The sequence below is a fragment of the Mobula hypostoma genome, chromosome 9 (genome assembly GCF_963921235.1).
Source record: "Mobula hypostoma chromosome 9, sMobHyp1.1, whole genome shotgun sequence".
Lineage (NCBI taxonomy): Eukaryota > Metazoa > Chordata > Chondrichthyes > Myliobatiformes > Myliobatidae > Mobula > Mobula hypostoma.
The window spans coordinates 133,682,442-133,705,354 of NC_086105.1; positions in this window are offsets into that span (position 1 = coordinate 133,682,442).

Sequence of the window (22,913 nt, forward strand, 5' to 3'; positions counted from 1 at the left end):
TCCCAGCTCTTTACTTCTTTCCTCCCCCTCCCAGATTCACCTATCTCCTATCACCTCGTATTTCTTCCTCCCCTTCCCCACCTTCTTGCTCTGACTTCTCATCCTTTTTTCTTCAGTCCTGATGAAGGATCTCAGCCTGAAACGTTGAACATTTACTCTTCTCCGTAGATGCTGCCTGGCCTGCATCTCTTCCATTTCGCGCACGTCTGCCGTCACTCCATCTTCCCGCCACCCCAACAGGGATAGGGTTCCCCATGTCCTCACCTACCACCCCACTAGCCCCCGTGTCTAGCACATCATTCTCCATAATGTCCGCCATCTCCAACAGGATCCCACCACCAAGCATGTCTTTTCTCACTGACCCCCCCAACTTTCTGCTTTCCAAAGGGATTGCTTCCTACACGATTCCCATATCCATTCGTTCCTCCAGCATTTTGTGTGTGTCTGTTGTATGATGAGCTGGGCTCTTCGCCTCACAATCTACCCCATTATGATCTTACACTGCCCTCTTTCAGTAGCTTTTACACTTTAGTCTGCTTTGTTATTGTTTTACCTTATGTTGGTTCAATACACTGTGTAATGATTTGATCTTTACAAGTAGAATGGAAGATGAGCTTTTCATTATATCTTGGTACAAATGACAGTAATATACTGTACCTACACCAATCCCAGTCCAGATCATTCACACACCAACAAAGATGGCGGAGGGGAGACACATAGCCCCATACTCCCGGGAGTCCTTGAAGTCTGTATAGATCCCATTGTCGACGTATAATCTACACCCTCATGGGTCCATGCGCACTCTGACAAAGATGAATTCTTCATCACCTTCAGTCATGCCCGTGGTTTCTACTGCATAACCCACACAGATATCTTCAAACAAAAGTTAGACCAGACTTCAATGTAAGTAGCAATTCTAGGCTAATGTAAAGAGTTGCATCGGAAGCTTGAATAATGATCAAACCCATTTTTGCTCCAAGCATTGGCCTTTCTAAGTCTGTAGCCTCAGCTTAGGCTCAGTGAGTATTAGTTCTCTTCTGCAAAGAGAGTGTTCCTTCCCTTTGATCAAATCTTTACCCTGTTTGACTCTGTGCAAAATACAGAATGACTGATTAAACCGACTCTATGACAAAACGACACTACCTTTATCGAGTGTGTGCACTCTGCATTATGTTTCTGAATCTGTACCAATGAAAGATCTATTGCAAAACAGAAAACCCTTATTCTGCTGTGGGGGAAAAATACACATCGAGCAATAAAAAAACTCAGGCAATTTGGTCTGGTACAAAATGCATCAGGCTAAGTGCTTTTATTTGAGATTTGTTTAATGCCATTCTCACTGAGCTGTAATTCTCCATAAACCAGCTTGAATTCCTTGGTGAGGAATTCATTTTAGAAGGTATTGATGAAGTCAGGTTTGTTGAATGTGACAGCTGCAGGCTGATAGTTTGCTTTTTGATGGTTTGCAGGGCCATGGGAACGGTGACTCCGCCTGCTCTGAGCGTACAAAGAGAAAATGGAATCAAAAAGCTTTGGGTGGTTATGCTCATGGAAGTATTTTCCTCATCATTAAAAATGCTTGGCCTTTTGAAGTACCTGTCACTGATCTCCACCCGATAAGTCTAGTGCAATTTAGTGCCTTCTCAAAATTCAGCACTAAATATTAATCACTCCCCTTAAGAGCTATTAAAACAGTCCCGTGTGTATTCATATCAGCCCCTCATGTTTAACACTGACCTTATGATAGCTAGGTCATGAATGCAAGTGCCACAAGACCATAATGACTAGGATTATGATTAGGAAAAGGGGAGGTGCAACGAGACCTGGGTGTCATTATACACCAGTCATTGAAAGTGGGCATGCAGATACAGCAGGCGGTGAAAAAGGCGAACGGTATGCTGGCATTTATAGCGAGACGATTCGAGTACAGGAGCAGGCAGGTACTACTGCAGTTGTACAAGGCCTTGGTGAGACCACACCTGGAGTATTGTGTGCAGTTTTGGTCCCCTAATCTGAGGAAAGACATCTTTGCCATAGAGAGAGTACAAAGAAGGTTCACCAGATTGATTCCTGGGATGGCAGGTCTTTCATATGAAGAAAGACTGGATGAACTGGGCTTGTACTCGTTGGAATTTAGAAGATTGAGGGGGGATCTGATTGAAACGTATAAGGTCCTAAAGGGATTGGACAGGCTAGATGCGGGAAGATTGTTCCCGATGTTGGGGAGTTCCAGAACGAGGGGTCACAGTTTGAGGATAGAGGGGAAGCCTTTTAGGACCGAGATTAGGAAAAACTTCTTCACACAGAGAGTGGTGAATCTGTGGAATTCTCTGCCACAGCAAACTGTTGAGGCCAGTTCATTGGCTATGTTTAAGAGGGAGTTAGATATGGCCCTTGTGGCTACAGGGGTCAGGGGGTATGGAGGGAAGGCTGGGTTCTGAGTTGGATGATCAGCCATGATAATAATAAATGGCGGTGCAGGCTCGAAGGGCCGAATGGCCTACTCCTGCACCTATTTTCTATGTTTCTATGTTTCTATAAGATATAGAAACAGAATTAGGCCATTTGGCCCAGTGAGTCTGCCCTGCCATTTCATCACGGCATATCCAATATTCCTCCTAGCCCCAATCTCCTGCCTTCCCCCCATATCCCTTCATGCTCTGACTAATCAAGAATCCATGAATTTCTGTCTTAAATAGTAACAATGACTTGGCCTCCACAGCTACTGGTGAGAATGAATTCCACAGATCCACTACTCTCTGGCTAGAGAAATTCCTCATCTCCATTCTAAAAAGACACTCCTCTATTCTGAGGCTGTGTCCTCTGGTCCTAGACTCTCCCACCATAGGAAACATCCTCTCCACATCCACTATATCAAGACCTTTCACCATTCAATAGGTTTCAATGAGGTCACCCCTCATTCTTCAGAATTCCAGTAAATACAGGCCCAGAGCCATCAGATGCTTTTCAGATGTCAAGCCATTCAATCCTAGAATAATTTTTGTGAACCTCCTTTGAACCATCTCCAGTTTCAGCACATCCTTTCTAAGATAAGGGGCCCAAAACTGCTCACAATACTCCAAGTGAGGCCTCACCAGTGCCATATAAAGTCTCAACGTCACATTCTTGCTTTTGTATTCTAGTCCTCTTGAAATGAATGTTAAGGTCATATCGCCTTCCTCACCACAGACTCAACCTGCAAATTAACCTTTAGGGAATCCTACACGAGGACTCCCAAATACCTTTAAACCTCAGATTTTTGTATCTACTCTCCATTTAGAAAATAGACAGCCTTCCACTGATGTCTACTATAAGCCTACTGACTCTCACAGCTATCTGGACTATTGCTCTTCTCACCCTGTCTCTTGCAAAAACGCCATCCCCTTCTCGCAATTCCTCCGTCTCCGCCGCATCTGCTCTCAGGATGAGGCTTTTCATTCTAGGACGAGGGAGATGTCTTCCTTTTTTAGAGAAAGGGGCTTCCCTTCCTCCACTATCAACTCTGCTCTTAAACGCATCTCCCCCATTTCACGTACATCTGCTCTCACTCCATCCTCCCGCGACCCCACTAGGAATAGGGTGCCCCTGGTCCTCACCTACCACCCCACCAGCTTCCGGGTCCAACATATTATTCTCCGTAACTTCCGCCACCTCCAATGGGATCCCACCACTAAGCACATCTTTCCTTCCCCCCTTCTCTCTGCAATCCGCAGGGATCGCTCCCTACGCGAATCCCTTGTCCATTCGCCCCCCCCATCCCTCCCCACTGATCTCCCTCCTGGCATTTATCCGTGTAAGCGGAACAAGTGCTACACATGCCCTTACACTTCCTCCCTTACCACCATTCAGGGCCCCAAACAGTCCTTCCAGGTGAGGCAACACTTCACCTGTGAGTCAACTGGGGTGATATACTGCGTCCTGTGCGCCCGATGTGGCCTTTTATATATTGGCAAGACCCGACGCAGACTGGGAGACCGCTTTGCTGAACACCTACGCTCTGTCTGCCAGAGAAAGCAGGATCTTCCAGTGGCCACACATTTTAATTCCACATCCCATTCCCATTCTGACATGTCTATCCACGGCCTCCTCTACTGTAAAGATGAAGCCACACTCAGGTTGGAGGAACAACACCTTATATTCCATCTGGGTAGCCTCCAACCTGATGGCATGAACATTGACTTCTCTAACTTCCACTAATGCCCCACCTCCCCCTCGTACCCCATCTGTTACTTATTTTTATACACGCATTCTTTCTCTCACTCTCCTTTTTCTCCCTCTGTCCCTCTGAATATACCCCTTGCCCATCCTGTGTCCCCCCCCCCTTGCCTTTCTTCCCGGACCTCCTGTCCCATGATCCTCTCGTATCCCTTTTGCCTATCACCTGTCCAGTTCTTGGCTCCATCCCTCCCCCTCCTGTCTTCTCCTATCATTTTGGATCTCCCCCTCCCCCTCCAACTTTCAAATCCCTTACTCTCTCTTCCTTCAGTTAGTCCTGACGAAGGGTCTCGGCCTGAAACGTCGACTGCACCTCTTCCTACAGATGCTGCCTGGCCTGCTGCGTTCACCAGCAACTTTTATGTGTGTTGCTAGTCTTTTCATTTCTTCTACCAAAGTGTATGACCATACACTTCCCAACACTATATTCCATCTGCTATTTCCTTGCTCATTCTCCTAATTTGTCCTTCTGTGGCCTCACTATTTCCTCAAAACTACTTGCCCCTCCACCTATCTTTGTATTGTCAGCAAACTTTGCAACAAAACCATCAATTCCATCATCCAAATCATTGACATATGATGTAAAAAGAATCCGACCCAACATACACCCCTGTGGAACGCCATTATCACTGGCAGCCAACCAGAAAAGGCTCCCTTTATTCCACTCTTCGTGTCTTGCCAATCAGCCACTGTTTTATCCATGCTAGAATCTTTCCTGTAATACCATGAGTTCATAGCTTCTGAAGCAGCCTCATGTGAGCCACCTTGTCAAAGGCTTTCTGAAAATACAGGTACAAAACATCAACTGATTCTCCTTTGTCTATGCTGTTTGTTATTTCTTCAAATAATTCTAACAGATTTGTCAGGCAAGATTTCCCTTGAGGAAACTATGCTGACTTTTTCATGGGCCTCCAAGTACATTGAGACCTCAATAATCAACTCCAACATCTTCCCAGCCATTAAGGTCAGACTAACATTCTTATTGTTTCCCTTCTTCTGTCTTCTGTTACAGCACCCTCTATACCCCTCAGTCCTTGACTTCTTGGCAAAGAGAAATAAATCCTTCTTATTGACTTAGGACCTTCATTGGGCTAATTCTTTTCAGAGCTTGTATAGTGTTTTCTTGGGAGCAGTTGACAGCAATCAAGCTTTTCACTAACAAGAGTTACGTGTAAGCCTAATAAAAATTCCCTGCTATTATATTCCAGCCTTCAAAGCTGGATTTAACCATGTTCTGGAAAAAAGTGGCACTAGTGAACAACACGATGAAGCGTGACATTCTCCAGACAGTTCACAAACCTACTTCTTTCACTTCTTTTACGTTTCCTTTTTCCTTCAAATGTGGTTCTGCTGCTTTTGGAGCCTAGGATCTACATTTTGCTAGTTTGTTTTCAGGCTGATTGAGCGACCTGCGCTTTGCCCTCTCTGAGAGGGTTACCGAGAAGCTCTGAGCAAAGCATGCGGCCTTGAGGCCAAGAAGCCTGGAGATAAGGCGCATTTCTCACCAATTCTACCGATTAAAGCACGGAGGAAGATTGAAATCAACGAGTGAGAGTGGAAGGCGAGTAAGTGTTCGGCACTACCGGCCTCTCGCTTGCTGCTGCCAGCGGAAGGTGACTGTGTGTGACGGACTCTCTCCCCTTCAATAATGTTGGAGGGTAGTGCAGGAGTTCTAATGAAGGTTTAATCAACACAGTTTGTGGATTGGAGTCTGTAGTTCATGTCGTGATGTGTTTCTGGTCTCTGGTTGCTCCCTTTTTCTCGTTGCTACTTTGGACAACTCTGAGTCACGGTGGCCTGCAGAGCTGAACTGAATATGCCTGGACTCTTTCAATTTTCTGTTTTCTGTTCTTTTTTTTTTGCTCTTCTTTTGTTGCTGTTTGTATGATTCTTTTTTTTTTCATGTGGGGGGAATTTGATGTTTTCCTTTAAGCAGGTTCCATGGTTTTCTTTGTTCCATAGCTGCATATGTGCTTTGAATCTTATTTATCTGTTCTACTACCTTTAGCTATTTTGGATGCAGAATCTAAGGTTCCTTTAGTCCCCCCCACTGCTTAATATTTATTGTGCTGCATGATATCACAACAATAACCTTGCACTCAACATCAGCAAGACCAAGGAATTGATTGTAGACTTCAGAAAAGGTACAGTTGAGGGAACAGATACCAGTTATCAACAAGGGGTCAGTAGTGGAAGGGGGGGCAGTGTCAAGTTCCTGGAAGTCAACATCTCAGAGGTCCATACTGGGCCCATCACACTGATGCAATCATGATGGAGGTATACCAGCAGCTATAGTTCACTAGGAGCTTTGAGGAGATTTGACACGTCAAAGATTCTAGCAAATTTCTACAGATGGACAGGAAAGAGCATTCTGATGGGCCCATCGCCATCTGGAATGGAGGCTCCAATGCACGGGATTGTAAGAGGCTTCAGCCATCTCCATCATGGGAACAAGCCTCCCCACCATTGAGAACATCTCCAAATGATGTTGCTTCAAGAAGTTTGCATCCATTATTAAGGATTCTCATCATCTAGGCCATGACCTCTTCTCAGCCCTACCATCATGGAGGAGGTACAGGATCCTGAAAACCCACATTCAATGCTTTAGGAACAGCTTCTTCCCCTCTGCCATCAGGTTTCTGAATGCTCCATGAAACCATGAACACCATCTTGGCACTCTCCCTTTTGCATTATTTATCTGTTTGTTTATTGTAACTTACAGTAATTTGTTATGCCTGTACTGTGCTGTTGTCACAACAACTTTCTCAGCCAATGTCAGTGACAGTAAATTTAATTCTGATTCTGTGCCTTTTGTTCCTTCACAAATTGTATTCCGTCACATTTCTCTGCATTTAATTCTGTTTTCCACAATTTGCTGTCCAGCTGACATCTTCTGGTGCCCTCTTCTTTGTAATCTGCACAACCAGTGTTTGTACCATCTACAGACTGTTTCTACATATCCATGATTTTTAAGCCTAAATCATTAACACGGCGGACCTTTGTTGGAATCCTACTGGATATAACTTTCCAGTCCAAAAGCACAAATTAATCATTCTTCTGTTCAGCCTTCTGCCGTTGAGACAATATTGCATCCAGTTCCCTATCTTCCCTCAGATTCTTTCAGATTTCACTGTTTTGAACAGTCTGCCAAGTGGGATCTTGCCAAAATCCCTGAGGAATGCATTAAAACACACAGCCATTTAAGAGTTTCCTTTTCTCTCAAAAATTCCAGCCAGACATGACTTTCACTTAACAAATCCAAGCTGACTGTTGTTCATTAATTCATGCATTCGTAAACTATTATTTACTTTGTCCCTCAGGACTTTCCACAGATGCTGCCTGACTTGCTGAGTTTCTCCAGAATTTTGTGTGCATTGCTCTGCATTTCCAGCATCTACAGAATCTCTTGTGCTTATGATTTGCTGCTCTACTGCAAAATATCTTTGAGGTATGCCTACTCTGAAGGGACTTAAATCTTCTTAGACCCTGTCTCACTCCTTCTCCTCTGTGATTTCTGCTGCTCTCTAATCTCCAATCACCTTCCAGCTTGTAATCCTTCCCCTCCCCCTCAACTTCTTATTCTGGCTCCTTCCCCCTTCGTTTTCGGTCCCAATGAAGGGTCTTGGAGCAAAATGTCAACTGTTTATTCCTTTCCATAGACACTGCTTGACCTGCTGAGTTCCTCCAGTATTTTGTGTGCAAATTGCTCTGGATTTCCAGCATCTGCTGAATGTCTTCTATCTCCCACTGAAGTTGTCAATATCTGGAACTCAGCAGGTCAGGCAGCATCTATGGAAGTGGTGGAGTTGGATATAATCATTAAGTTCAAGAAACAGTTAGACAAGCTATAGGAAATAAACTATCTGGCCTGTAAGTGTTTGGATTATCTTCTCTTTTTTTCAACAATTGTACAGCATTTACAGCTGAGGCCATGTCTATCAGCAGGAGATGTCCAAGATGTCCATTCTGTCCATAGTCAGCATTTATGCTTCCAAACTAGTTCTATATTAATGATTTAAATGCTCACAAACAAACAATCTGATGTCAAAGTGTACATGTGACTTAATGAATTACACAGGCTTACGGTGAATTCATTGTACTTCATAAGTTATCAAGCGCTCTCAGGATCTCCACAGGTCATGAAGATTTAATACAAATGAAAGGAATTTCTTTGCTTCCTTTTCTACTTCTTTATAAATCTTTGAGATAGTGGGGGAGATCAGGTGACACATCCCTTTGCCTCCACAGATGCTGTTTGATCTGTTGAATTCTTCCATCTATTCATTTTTAGAAACACCATTTGATTTTTGGCAAGGATGCTTTCCTATAGTGTGCGAGTCTAGGACCAGAGGGCACAGCCTCAGAATACAAGTATGTCCCCTTAGAACAGAGATGGAGAAGAATTTATGCAGTTAGAGAGTGGTGAGTGTATGGAATTCATTGTCACAGATGGCTGAGGAGGCTAGGTCATGGGGTATATTTAAAGCAGAGGTTGATCAGTTCTTTATTAGGAAGGGCATCAAAGGTTATGGTGAGAAGGCAGGAGAATGGATTAAGAGGGATAATAAATCAGCCAGGATGGAATGGCACAGCAGACACAATGAGCCAAATGGTCAGATTCTGTTCCTATGTTTTATGGTCTTATTGGGTCAGTTCAGAGGGAAATTAAGAGTTTCTATTGATCTGAGTTGTGTATCAGCCATAAAACTATGAGGTTTAGGAGCAGGGCCATATGGCTCATCAAGTCTGCTTCACCATTTCAGCAAGGTTGTTGCAATTTTCCTCTCAGCCCCAAACTCCTGCCTTCCCCCCATATCCTTTAATGCCCTGACCAATCAAGAACTTATGAACCTCCACCTTAAATATACATAAAGGCTTGGCCTCCACAGCTGCCTGTGGCAAAGAATTCCACAGACTCACCACTCTCTGGATAAAGAAATACCTCCTCATCTCCTTTATATAAGGACACCCCTCTATTCTGAGGCCGTGTTCTCTGGTCTTATACTCTCCAACCATAGGAAACATCCTCTCCATATCCACTCGATCAAGATCTTTCAGCATTCGATAGGTTTCAATGAGGTCAACCCTCGATCTTCTGAATTCTAGTGAATACAGGCCCAGAGCCATCAAACGCTCTTCGTATAACAAGCCATTCAATCCTGGAATCATTTTCATGAACCTCCTTTGAACCCTCTCCAATTTCAGTACATCTTTTCTAATATAAGGGGCACAAAACTGCTCACAATACTTCAAGTGAGGTCTCATCAGTGTAGCCCCCCTGGCCAGCATCAGGGTCACTCAGCTCGCTGTCGTCTAGGGAAATAGTCCTCGGCCCCACCAAACTGGTTAACTAGTTTGTGTGGATGCTGTGTGATGTACTCCACCCCGCCCAAATAACAGACAATACACCAGATACGATTAAATAATTTACAGTTTATAGATATTACTGGAACTATATAATTAATAGAGAATAAAATATAAAAGGAAAATAAAAGGTGCCACACTTATCAAAGTTCAATCTCTTCGTGCACAACCAGTTGGAGCTAAGGACCCTCCTTCTTCACTCTGTGATCCCCTCGGACCACCTCGACCTGCCGCCTGGGACCAAGAACGGTGGTCGACCAGGCGCTCCACACGAGTCCATCTCCGTCTCCTCTCCTCGCCGAACACCCTGGACCTCAGACTCCTGCTTGGGGTCCAACCCCGTTAGGGGACTCATAGCACCTGGTCCATCCTCTGTCTCTCTCTCCCGCCTTCTCCCCAAAAACCCGTGCATCACAATATCTTACAGACACACAGAAAGCATAATAACTATCCCAATTGGTTCCTAACATCTTATCAGTAACATGATCCAAACAAACTGCTAGCGGGAGTACTTTCTCAGCAGTTAACATAACAAAGAAGCCCTTTCAATTATAACATAACAAAGAAGCCATTTTAATTAGACTACGCAGTGACATAAAGAATAGAAACCCTTTACGTCAGTGCTTTATAAAGTCTCAGCATTACATCTTCCTTTTACTGTATATTCTTGTCCTCTTGAAATGAATGCTAACATGGCATTTGCCTTCCTCACCACAGACTCAACCTGCAAATTAACCTTTAGAGAATCCTGCACAAGGACTCTCAAGGCCCTTTGTGCCTCAGCTTTATACTTTCTCTCCATTTAGAAAATAGTTGACCCTTTCATTTCTTCTACCAAATTGCATGATCATACACTTCCCAACTCTGTATTCCATCTCTCATTTCTTTGCCCATTCTCCTAATCTGTCTAAGTCCTTCTGTAGCTTCTCTACTTCCTCAAAACTACCTCCTGCTCCACCTATCCTCATATCGTCTGCAAGCTTTGCAACAAGGCCATCAATTCCATCATCCAAATCATTGACAAATAATGTGAAAAGAATTGGTCTCAACACAAACCCCTGTGGATCACCACTAGTCACTGGCAGCCAGTCAGAAAATGCTCCCTTTATTCCTACTTTTTGCCTCGTGCCAATCAGCCACTGCTTTTTCCTATGCTAGAATATTTCCTGTCATACCATGGGCTCGTAGCTTGTTAAGCAGCCTCATGTGTGGCATCTTGTCAAAGGCCTTCTGAAAATCCAAGTACACATTAATCAATTCTCCCTTGTCTATCCTGCTTGTTATTTCTTCAAAGAATTCCAACAGATTTATCAGGTAAGCTTTTCCCATGCTGACTACAGCCTATTTTATCATGTCCCTCCAAGGACCCTGAGACCTCATCCTTAATAATCTACTCCAACATCTTCCCAACCACTGGGGTGAGACTAACTGGCCTATAGTTTCCTTTCTTCTGCCTCTGATGCATCCAGACTGAGGCAGGACCGAGATCTCTTCCATTGAAAACCATTGGTTTGCTTTATTACTGACTGTTTTCTTGGAGTTAACTGGGTTTAAATTCCTTCTTTGCTGTGGTGACATTGAAAATCCTGTCTCTGGATTTTTGCTGGCAGTTCAGTAACTTGATGCACCAGTTCTGATTGTTTAAATAGGAACTATTTGCTGTTATTTTTTAAATCAGCTTTGCAAACTTCTTTTTAATCCATTATGCACTAAATCTTAAATTTTATTAATCCTAAATGAATCTGACTGAAATTGAAATGGTAGGTAAATGTAAAGAACTGAATGCAAACAGGATGCTGATCAGCTCAGTAAGGTAGCTAAAACACAGAATTCTAGGATAATAAAGCTCTCTAGAGAGCCTTTGACCTACTCACGGGCACAATGCATTAATCAGTCATTGGACAATTGTGCCTTTCCTAATGCTGGGCGGGGGGGGGGGTGGGGGCAGGTGAAGTTTGAGGTTGTTTACTTTCAATAGGGATATGAAGAAAAGACAAAGTGAACTAATTACATTATGTTAGGTTGAGCATTACAAAAGGGCAGCTAATAGATCTGCTGCTTCACCACACCAAAGACCTGGGTTCAGGTCTGGTCCTGGGTTCTATGAACCCTGTCTGTCTCAGGTTTGAACCACCATCCAAACCATGTCCTCTTCTCATTGTTGCCATCAGACAAGAGGTACAAGCCCATTGCTCTACCCTCCCTATACCCACGACTGCGTGGCTAGGGACAGCTCGTCTATAAAAGTGCTGATGGTACCACTGCTGTTGGCTGAATCTCAATTGGTAATGAGGGGGCAAACAGGGGTAGGATGGATTGGCTGTTGAGTGATGTTATAGCAACTTCCATACACTCAGCATCAGCAAGTCCAAGAAACTGATTACGGACTTCAGAAAGGGGATGTCAGGAGAATTCACACCAGTCTTCATCAAGTGGTCAGAAGTGGGAAGGGTGAGTGTTCAAGTCCCTAGGCATCAGCATCTCAGAGGATCTATCCTGGCCCCAATTATGTAATTATGAAGAGGACATACCTGCAGCTCAACTTCATTGGGAGTTTAAGAAGATTTGCTATGTCACCAAAGACCCTTGTAAGTTCTACAGATATACCGTGGAGAGCATTCTGACTGGTTGCATCACAACCTGGGTTGGAGGTTCCAATGCACATGATTGAAAGAGGCTGCAGAGAGTTATAGACTCAGCCAGATCCATTGAGGGAACAACCCTCCCCACCATTGAGGACATCTTTAATAGGCAGTATCTCAAGAAGGTGGCATCCATCATTAAATACCCACACTGTCCAGGCCATTCCCCCTTCATGTTACCACTACCAAGGGGAAAATACCAAAAGCTCAATATTTAAGGGAGAGCTTCTTCCATTCTGCCTTCAAGTTTTGAAAGGTCCATGAATTCATGAACACTACCTCACTATTCATCTTTGGCACTTTTCTTGTAACTTTTAGTAATTTTTATGTCTTTCAGTGTACTGCTGACACAAAACCATAAATCACACAATACATCACAGTGATTCTGAAGACCCACATCTCAAGATTCAACAACAGTATTTCCCCTACTGACCCAAAAATTTTTAATTTTACAATGGACTATATTTCCCTCAATTTGTGTTAATGTTGTTGTGTTTTTTTTTATTTTGTTGTGTAATTTATGATAATTTTATGAAATTTATGTTTGCCATGTTTGTTATACATAGTGCTGAAAAAAGCAAGTTTTCATGGCATTTATACCCGGGGTATGTGATGCCTATAACCATAAACATGAATTTGAATTATTTCTCTTGTAACTGTGTGGATTTCCCTGGTTTCAAAGACTGTGGAATGGCAGGAGATTTGGCAACTGTAAATTGCTCCTAGTCTGTAGATGAGTGGTAGCAATCTGGGAGAGGGACAATGAGAATGTGGAGAGAAATAAAAAATTGGGATTAATGTAGGATTGTTTATCATGAGTGTTTGATGTTGGGAATGCTCTTGGCAGGAATGAAGGGCTATTTCAAAGCTGTGTGATTCATTTGGAAGCCTTGTCTTCAGTCACTTGAGGATTTATACAGTCTCATTCCTTCATGTCATTCCAGCTTTCACACAGGTTCAGTAAAATATAATCACTGGAATTTTGAAAAGCATCTGGTCCTAGGCCTTTCAATATTCCATAGGTTTCAATGAAATGAAATATGGAATATTGAAAGACCTAGGTGGACTGGATGTGAATAGGATGTTTCCTGTAGAGTGGGAATCTAGGACCAGAGGCACAGCCTCAGAGTACAAGGACATCCCTTAAGAATGTCCATTCTATTTAGAGCTTTCAATATTCGATAGGCTTCAATGAGAACCACCTCATTCTTGTAAACTCAACTGAGTACAAGCCCAGAGCTCCTCATACATTAACCCTTCATTTCTGAAATCATTCTTATAAACAGAGATAAAGAGGAATTTCTACAGCCAGGAGGTGGCAAATCTCAGGTCAAGTCAAGTCAAGTCAAGTCACTTTTTATTGTCATTTCGACCATAACTGCTGGTACAGTACACAATAAAAATGAGACAATATTTTTCAGGACCATGGTGCTACGTGAACAATACAAAAACTACACTGAACTACGTAAAACAACACAAAAACTACACTAGACTACAGACCTACCCAGGACTGCATAAAGTGCACAAAACAGTGCAGGCATTACAATAAATAATAAACAAGACAATAGGCACAGTAGAGGGCAGTAGGTTGGTGTCAGTTCAGGTTCTGGGTATTGAGGAGTCTGATGGCTTGGGGGAAGAAATCTACAGAATTCATTGCTGCAGACTGCTGTGAAGGCCAAGTCATGGGTCTATTTAATGCAACGTTGATAAGTTCTTAATTAGTAAGTGTGTTAAAGGTTACAGAAAGAAGGCAGGAGAAAGGGTAAAGACAGATAATAAATCAGACATGATGGAATGGTAAAGCACAATTGATGGGCTGAATGGCATAATTCTGCGACTATTCTTTGGAGTTATGGTCCTATAGTGGGTATGTTTGTGCCAATAATGGAGCTGACTGAATATACAAGCCTTTTACCATCCCATCCATCACTTATCATCTCTTTCACCACTTAACCTGCCAGCTCTTTAGTTCACCCCTCCCCCTTTCCTAGTTTCACCTATCACCTACCAACTTGTACTTCTTCCTCCCCTGACTTTTCTCTGACTTCTTATCTCTTTTTTTTCAGTCCTGATGAAGGGTTTCAGCCCGAAACATCGACTGCTTACTCTTTTCCATAGATGCTGCCTGGCCTGCTGAGTTCCTCCAGCATTTTGTATGTGTTGCTTGGATTCCCAGCACTTGCAGATTTCCTCATGTTTGCAGGTAGCTTTGTTTGCTGAGCCCATTTGGACAGTAACATTGGTAAACATACACAACATTTTTCCATAATAAGAACAAGTTATCAAAAATTCCTTTGCAAGTCCTGTCGAGGTCTACCAGAGCTTTTCAGAGGGAACACGTAGACCGCTGTGGAAAAGGGAAGGTCAATCTTTTATTATCAACTGAAAGTCACTAACATGCATTGAAGAAAAATAGATGTGTTCATTTGTCATTAATGGACATAACCAAGATGAATTAAGTTCTGATTGTGCATCTAACAGCCTACCTTATGGACTCATTTTTGACAATGACCCTCTGTTCCATTCTGCAATGCTTGCAAATGTAATGAAAGAGATTTGAATGAAAATTGTTGTTTCTTCATATCATTTGGCCTCAAGAACAGTTGAGGAATTACCAAAAAAACAGTGAAGAAATCCACAAGGGTTATTCAAAACTCAGCATGCCAATTTCTTGGCCAATTCCTCCCTGAACAACTCCATGCATATGTGGGTACCACCTGCAGAGTTCTCGATATGGAGCAGACTGAATCTTCCAGGCCAGAACAGAAACAGCTGAGTCAAAAGTGTCAATTTGACACTAATCAGAAAGAACACTGTTTCAAGCAAAAATAACTTCATTTATATCTCCAGCTCCTCCATACCTCCCCTTCCCACCTACTGCTTTCCTCCATCAAATCAAGCTAAAAACAAGTGGGAGGTAGAACCAGAGTGGTGGCTTGTAGAATAAAGAGATACAGTATTTGGCTGAAATTGCTGATAAAATATGAAGTGTTCATCTAGCTCAAACGCTCCCTGCCAGGGCTGAATGTCTGATCTGCATGACGCATAACACAAGGATGAGGTAGTGTCTGAAATAAATCCAGTCGAGAGTTGAGGAAATGGAATTTGATTCAATAACTAAATACATGAACATTGAAATACTTATTATTCAATTGAACATTTAATACCTAAACATTGGCCTTCATAAAACAAAGTATTGAGTATAGGAGTTGGGGTGTGATGTTGAATTTGTATATGGCATTGGTGAGGCCTAGTTTGGAGTTTTCTGTGCAGTTCTGGTCACCTACTTACAGGAAAGTATCAATAAGATTGAAAGGATATAGAGAAAATTTACAAGGATGTTGCCAGACTTGAGGACCTGAGTTATAGGGAAAGAGTGAATAGGTTTGGATTTTATTCCTTGGAGTATAGGAGAATGAGTGGATATTTGATAGAGGTATACAAATATGATAAATGCAAGCAGGCTTTTTCAGTGAGGTTCGTGAGACTAACCTAGAGGTTATAGGTTAAGGCTGAAGAGTGAAATATTTAGAGGGAGCATGAGAGGTACCATCTTCACTCAGAGGGTGGTGTGAGTGTGGAAGAAGCTGCCAGTAAAAGTGATGGATAGAGGATTGATTACAGTATGCAATGTTAGCATTTATTTCAAGAGGACTAGAATATAAAAGCAAAGATATAATGTTGATGAAACTTTATAAAGCACTGGTGAAGCCTCACTTGGAGTATTGTGAACAGGTTGGGCTTCTTATCTTAGAAAGGATGTGCTGAAACTGAAGAGAGTTCAAAGGAGACTCACGAAAATGATTCCGAGATTGAATGGTCATATTAAGAGCGTTTAAGGGATCTGGACGTATATTCACTAGAATTCAGAAGAATGAGGGGTGACCTCATTGAAACCTATCAAATGGTGAAAGGCCTTGATAGAGTGGATGTGGAGGGGATGTTTCCTATGGTGGAGGAGTCTAAGACCAGAGGACACAGGCTCAGAATAGAGAGGTGTCCTTTTAGAATGGAGATGAGAAGGGATTTCCTTAGCCAGAGAGTCGTGAATCTATGGAATTCTTTGCCACAGGCAGCTGTGGAGGTCAAGTCATTGTTAACATTTAAGGCAGAGGTTGATAGATTCTTGATTGTTCAGGGCATGAAGGGATATGGGGGAGAAGGCAGGAGATTGTAGCTGAAAGGAAAATTGAATCAGCCATGATAAAATGGCATAGCAGACTCGATGGGCCAATTCTGCTTCTATATTTTATGGTCTTATGATTTCAATATTTAAGAGAAATTCGATTAAGTACATGGACAGTAGGGGTATGAAGGGCTGTGGTCCAGGTGCTGGTTGATGGAACTAGACAGAATAACAGTACAGCATGGACTAGATGGGCCGAAGGATCTGTTTCTGTGATGTAGTGCTCTATGACTCTATGTATGATTAGGAAGTCTCCAAAATCTGTGATTAGTAGTTATTTTTGTTCATTTAAAGAGGAAGCCAGTATATTTATGAAAAATATTGGTCAGTTATTTGTATCTCATTATAGAAATTGTAAAAGGCATAGAGATAAGAGGGAATGAGTGCAGGGCTACAGGGGAATTGCAGTGGAATAAGACTGACTAGTTTGCTTTACCAGAGGCTGGTTCTGACTCAGGGGGCTAAGTGGTCACCTTTCTCTTCTAGAACAGTTGGAACAGTTCCACAACTCCAATTAATAGAGCATCAGAACACCTGGTATCAGTTAAGAGATTGATTCCGGACAGAACTGCCTTCAGTTTCCCATCACCTTCCAGAAAAACTGGGGACATCATTGGCCAAGGAGTGTACGTTTATGGTTTTCTGCTGTTGTAGCCTGTGCATTTCAAAGTACGACATGTCGTGTGTTCAGACATGCTCTTCTGCACACCGCTGTTGTAACGTGCGGTTATTTAAGTTACTGACTTTTTCCTGTCAATTTGAATCAGTCTGGCTATTCTCTTCTGACTTCTCTCATTAAATAGGCATTCTTGCCCACAGAACTGCTGCTCATTGGATGCTTTTTGTTTATCATGCCATTCTCTGTAAACTCTAGAGACTCTAGTGTATGAAAATCCCAGGAGATCAGCAGTTTCTGAGATACTCAAACCACTTATCCTGGCACCAACTATCATTCCACACTCAAAGTCACTTTGTTCACATTCTGATGTTTGGTCTGAACAAGAATTGAACCTCTTGACCAAGTCTGCATGTTTTTATGCATTGAGTTGCTGCCACATGATTGGCTGATTAGATATTAGCATTAACAAGCAGATGGAGAGGTGTCGCTAATAAAATGGTCATTGAATGTATTTGTTGTGTTGGAATAGAGGGTTTGTGAGATAAAAGAAATAAAAGTAGGCTAACCTTTAAGAGTCAAATTGTTGAGCATAAAGAATGAGCTGGAATTCTTTTTAATCATGTAAAATGAAGAGTGGCTATCCAGAGAGAATGTGTGCTTTGATATCTTAGCTTGTTGCAGAACCACTCAGAGTGACCTACTAACAATGGCAAGGCACCGAAAGTGGAAGTATTTAGGTTATTTTAATGAGGCCATGTTCATCTAAGATTTGGACTGAATAATAATACTCTACCCTAAATTAAACCCAACTATCTGATATTCCATAAAACACAGGCATTAAAGGCTTTGGCATGATAGATGCTCATATCTTCTCAAGTTACTCAACCGTCTAACCATGAACTGACTGAATACAATGTTACCTCAGAGTGTCTCCTTATATTTTCTGCAATAAACTGCTTTCCTTAGTAAGAATATGTTTACATCTTTGCCTCCAGGTAATTGGTGTCAACATAATATGGTTAAAAGCAAAGATCTCCTTCTCACAATGTTGTTTCCAAGTAAACAATTTTTTTGAGATTCTCCTGTGATAGTAGCTCATCAGTTTATAGCGTGCAGTCAAGGAGGAGCAGAGACTTGCCCCAGGATTCCAACATCCACATTAATGGCATGTAGATTTTTGTAAAGCACATTTTCCATTTTGTACTGCTCTTCCCAATCAGGTAGCCTTTGCTCCATTATGTTTGGCTGAAGATTAGGACTTTTACTTTTGTCTTCATTTATCAGAACACCAGCAGGTCAGTATTTATCGACTATCTCTGGTCACCCTTGAGAAAATTATGGTGAGCCACTGATGTTCTTCTGTGGGACTGTTGAAGAGAGAATTGAGACCCAGCAGCAATACTTTCGGGTACCTGAGTAAAATAGCCAGCGTAATCAAAACCCCATTCTCCTTGGACATTCCTCCTTCTCCCCTCTTCCATCAGGCAGAAGATACAAAAGCCTGAAAGCACGTACTGTGTTATTATATGTGTACATAAAAAGAACTTCAGTTCCCAGTGTGCATTGTGGGCTTTTCACCTGGAACTGGAAGTGACCTCGGGGAGCTGGTTGCAAGCGCTGGTGTCGAGCTGAAGCCATGACTAGAGCGTCCTGTAAACAATATGAGTTAACGTTTTTACCCATGCTACTTGTCTTTATTAAGAACAAACAACACATGCCGTCAGACTCAAGCACTCCTTCTACACTGCTGTTATAAAAGACTATTAAATAGCTCCCTAGTACAACAAGTTGGACTTTTGACCTCACAATCTATTGCATTCTGATTTTACACCTTATTTTCTGCCTACACTACAGGCAGCATCTGTAGAAATGAATAAACAGTCGACGTTTCAGGTGTGTATTGTTTTGGATTTCCAGTTTATGCAGAATTTCTCATGGTTACTATTTTTTCCATAGATTTCTCTTTCTGTATTGTTATTGTTTTACCTTGTTCTACATCAGTGCATTGTGTAAGGATCTGATCTGTATGAACAATATGCAAGTTTAGCTTTTCATTGTATCTTGATATACATGACAATAATAAACCAATTCTAATTCCAAATCCAATTAGGGATAGTGTGAAGCTTGGAAGGGAGGCTGCAGACAGTGGAATTCCAGTACTTCTGCTGTCCTTGGTGATAGAGGTCCTGCGTTTCGGAAGGACTCTCAGAGTGGCTTTGGCAAATAAATGCAGTGCTTTGTATAGATGGAAACCAATGCAGACACTCTGTGCTGATGGAGGAAGGGATAAATGGTTTAAGGTGATTAATGGGATGCTAATAAATAGGCCACTATGCTCTGACCCTATTTCCCATTGTTAGCGTCGCACACATTGAGGACATCTTCAAAAGGGCGATGCCTCAAGAAGGAAACATCCATCATTGGGGACCCTCAACACACAGGACGTGCTTTCTTCTCATTACTATCATCAAGGAAGAGGTACAGAGGTCTGAAGACTCACACTCAACATTTTGGGAAATTCTTCCCCATTCACCATCAGGTTTCTGAACAGTCCAGCAACACAGGAACACCGCCTGATGATTTGCTGTCATTGGGTACTACCTATTTATTTAGCTTTTAATATTTCTTATTGTAACATAGTAATTTTTTATGACTTGCATGGTACTGCTGCTGCAAAACAACACGACTGAGGTCAGCGATAATAAAGCTGATTCTGTTCCTGCCACGTGCAGTTCTTGTTGTGTTCCCTGTAGATGGCAGAAAGATATGGATCCCTTGTTAGAGGATTTCTTGTCTTTCACCTCTCTTATAGCCACACCACTTATCTGGCCGGACCAGCTGAGTTTTTGCTCAATCATGTTCTTCGTGGTGGAGGACACAGTTATAGGAATGCCTTTAAAGTCAAACCCTTTCCTGTGAATAAAATTATTGCCTGTCATTTTTGTGGTATAAATGTTACTTGCCTGATTTCAGCTGAGGTTTGGAGGTTGTCTGGGGCTTGACGCATGCAGGGATGAGCTGTTTGATTTGCTGACGACCCGTGACGGAATGAACGTTAACCAATCACCAGCAAACATCCTCAGTTGTTCCCTCCTGATGGAGAGAAAGTCACTGATGAAGCAGCCGCCCCGAGCAACTCCTACACTGATGTTCTGGGCGGGGATAGTTGGGGCTGAAGGTCTGAAGATAGAATCTCAAAGAACACTTTGCATAAATCCAGAAATAAATCTTCCTAGCTTTGCATTTCAGAATGCTATAGAAGCAATCTGTGGTCAAATTAAATTCCAATGGTAGTTTACTAATTCATTCACTGGAGGTGGACACTTTAGAGCTTTAGAAAATAAAACCTGCAGTGGAACAGTAGTGCACTGCACAGACTCTTTGTCCCATGAGCTTGTGCCAACCTTTAAACCTATTGAAGATTATTCTCATCCTTCCCTCCCACATAGCTCTCCATTTTTCTTTTACCTATGTGCCTAATGTATCTGCCTCTACAACCACCCAGTTCAGCATGTTCCACACACATACTACTCTTTGAGTAAAAGACTTGCCTCTGACATTCCCCCTATACTTTTCTCCAAACACCTTAAAGTTATGCCCCCGAGTATTAGCCATTTCATCCTAGAAAATAGAGTCTGCCTCTCCACTTGACCTATGCCCCTTAACATCTTGTACATCTCTATCAAGTCACCGCTCATCCTTCTCCTCTCCAAGGAGAAAAGCTCTAGCTTACTCAATCTTTCCTCTATGCTCTCGAATCCAGCAGCATCCTGGAACATCTCCTCTGCACCCCCGTAAAGCTTCCACATTCTTCCTACGACTAAATGATCCAAATCTGAACACAATGTTCCAAGTGTGGTCTAGCCAGAGTTTTGTAGAGTAGTAACGTTACCTTGTGGCTCATGAACTTAATCTCCTGACTAATGAAGGTCAACACTCCATGCACCCTCTTAACAATCCTATCAAGTTGTGCTGAAACTTTGAGGGATCTCTGGTCATGGATCCAGAGAAATCCTTCTGTATTCTGCCTTCAAGGGAATCACTTCACACTTTTCAAGATTGAACTCCTTCTGCCACTTTTCAGCCCAGCTCTGCATTCTAAAAAAGTCCTGTTGTACCCTACAATAACCTTTGACACGAACTACAATTCACCAACCTTTGTAGTGTCTGAAAACTTACTATCCCACCATTCAGCTTCCTCATCCAAGCAAATTAAATGAGCAGGGGTAGGGTCCCAGAACAGATCCATGTGGAACACCACTAGTGAACATGTTTGTCCTGTTGGAGGAAACGGTGGCACCCAAAGGAAACCTCAAGGGGATTACAAGTAAACTTCACACAGACAGCAACTGAAGTCAACAATGAATCCAGGTCTCTGTCTGGCCATGGTTCTACTAACCGTACCAATGCCCTGCCACTTATGATGTCAAGAAAAAAAATGTCAAAATTGTCATAAAAACACATATGATTAGCCTTGTACCATCATTAAAGCCCACAGAGTTCAAATTCATCTGGGATATTGCCGCTAAAAGGAATGATATTTGAGTGGCATGTTAACCAGGTTGTTATTTGACTGCTAATTGTTTCACACTGCCCACATATACCAGTGTCACTACTATACCATACACTTCCTCTCACCTTTCATAATATATACCCCTATGTACACTAGTGTTTCTTTTGTACCACACACTTACTCTCACCTTTCAGAATAACTCTGCTCCACCATACCTGAATCGGAGTAAAGCCTCTTTCCTTTTGGGATTTAATGGTCTTATTTCTTTATTTGTGTAAGCATTTGCCTCATTCCAACCAGCATCTATTAGATGAAGGTTCTCTGTAACAAGTAGTATATAACCCAATTCCAAGCCAGCTGTGTCACGATGTGCGCTGGCAATATCCAAGTGCAGAGGAAAGACAGATTCCAACTTACAGACAGCAACCAGAGCTTATTCACAAGAATTCCAACTAAACATCGGTGGCTTAGCTGAGCGACACCGTAGCATTCTCAAAACTAGGACTCCATGATTAGCGCTATTCGAGCATCTGCTTAAATAATACAATTAACGGAATTCCCGAGCCTATCAAAATAAACGTAAGTTTAAACAGAAAACACCAGGAGACCACGTTACAAAGAGCAAGAAAAAACACAAGGAAATCTCAACGATTAATGATTCTTCCTAAACAACAATGAACCAATTCAGGTGCTCTAAAAGCCTTGATGCCCAATGCTCTCTGGCTCCCCAAACAGGCCTGAAGGGCTCATTACAAGGCATCTCACTCAGGAACAGCATGGACAGAGTCAGATTGAGAAGCAGTAAAAAAACCTTGAGGCAATATTATAATCATAATTCATTGACGCATAAATGCTTTCTGCTGCATTATCTGATATATTTAAAGAATTCCAATTCTGTTTTACCTTATCTTAATAGAAAGAAAGTTTTAAAATTAAACTCCTTTCTTCAAAGGAATGTTGAAGTCTCCTGTGCCCTGTAGGGATTAATATTCATATGGAGCACAATGAATTTCCATTACAACATATTTTATTTAACATTGCACAATATCTCACAGATAAGTGCTGTGCAAATGCACTGCAAGCTTTATCATGGTCATCATGAGTTATAAGAGGCTCTGACAAAGAAGGATGATGATAGCAGCTGACTACTTTTACAACTCAGTTAGAAATACCATTTGCATTTTTTCACAGTGCAGTGAAATCTTGTAAATTCACATTGTTAAAACCTAATAAGAAACAGAGAAAATATTTACGTTTATAAATTTCCCAGTCTTAGGATTTCTAAACATTCTCACAGCCAACAAAGTCATTTATATGAAGTGTTGTAATGTTGGATAATGTGGCTCGCTGTATATCTGTCTAATTGAGTTT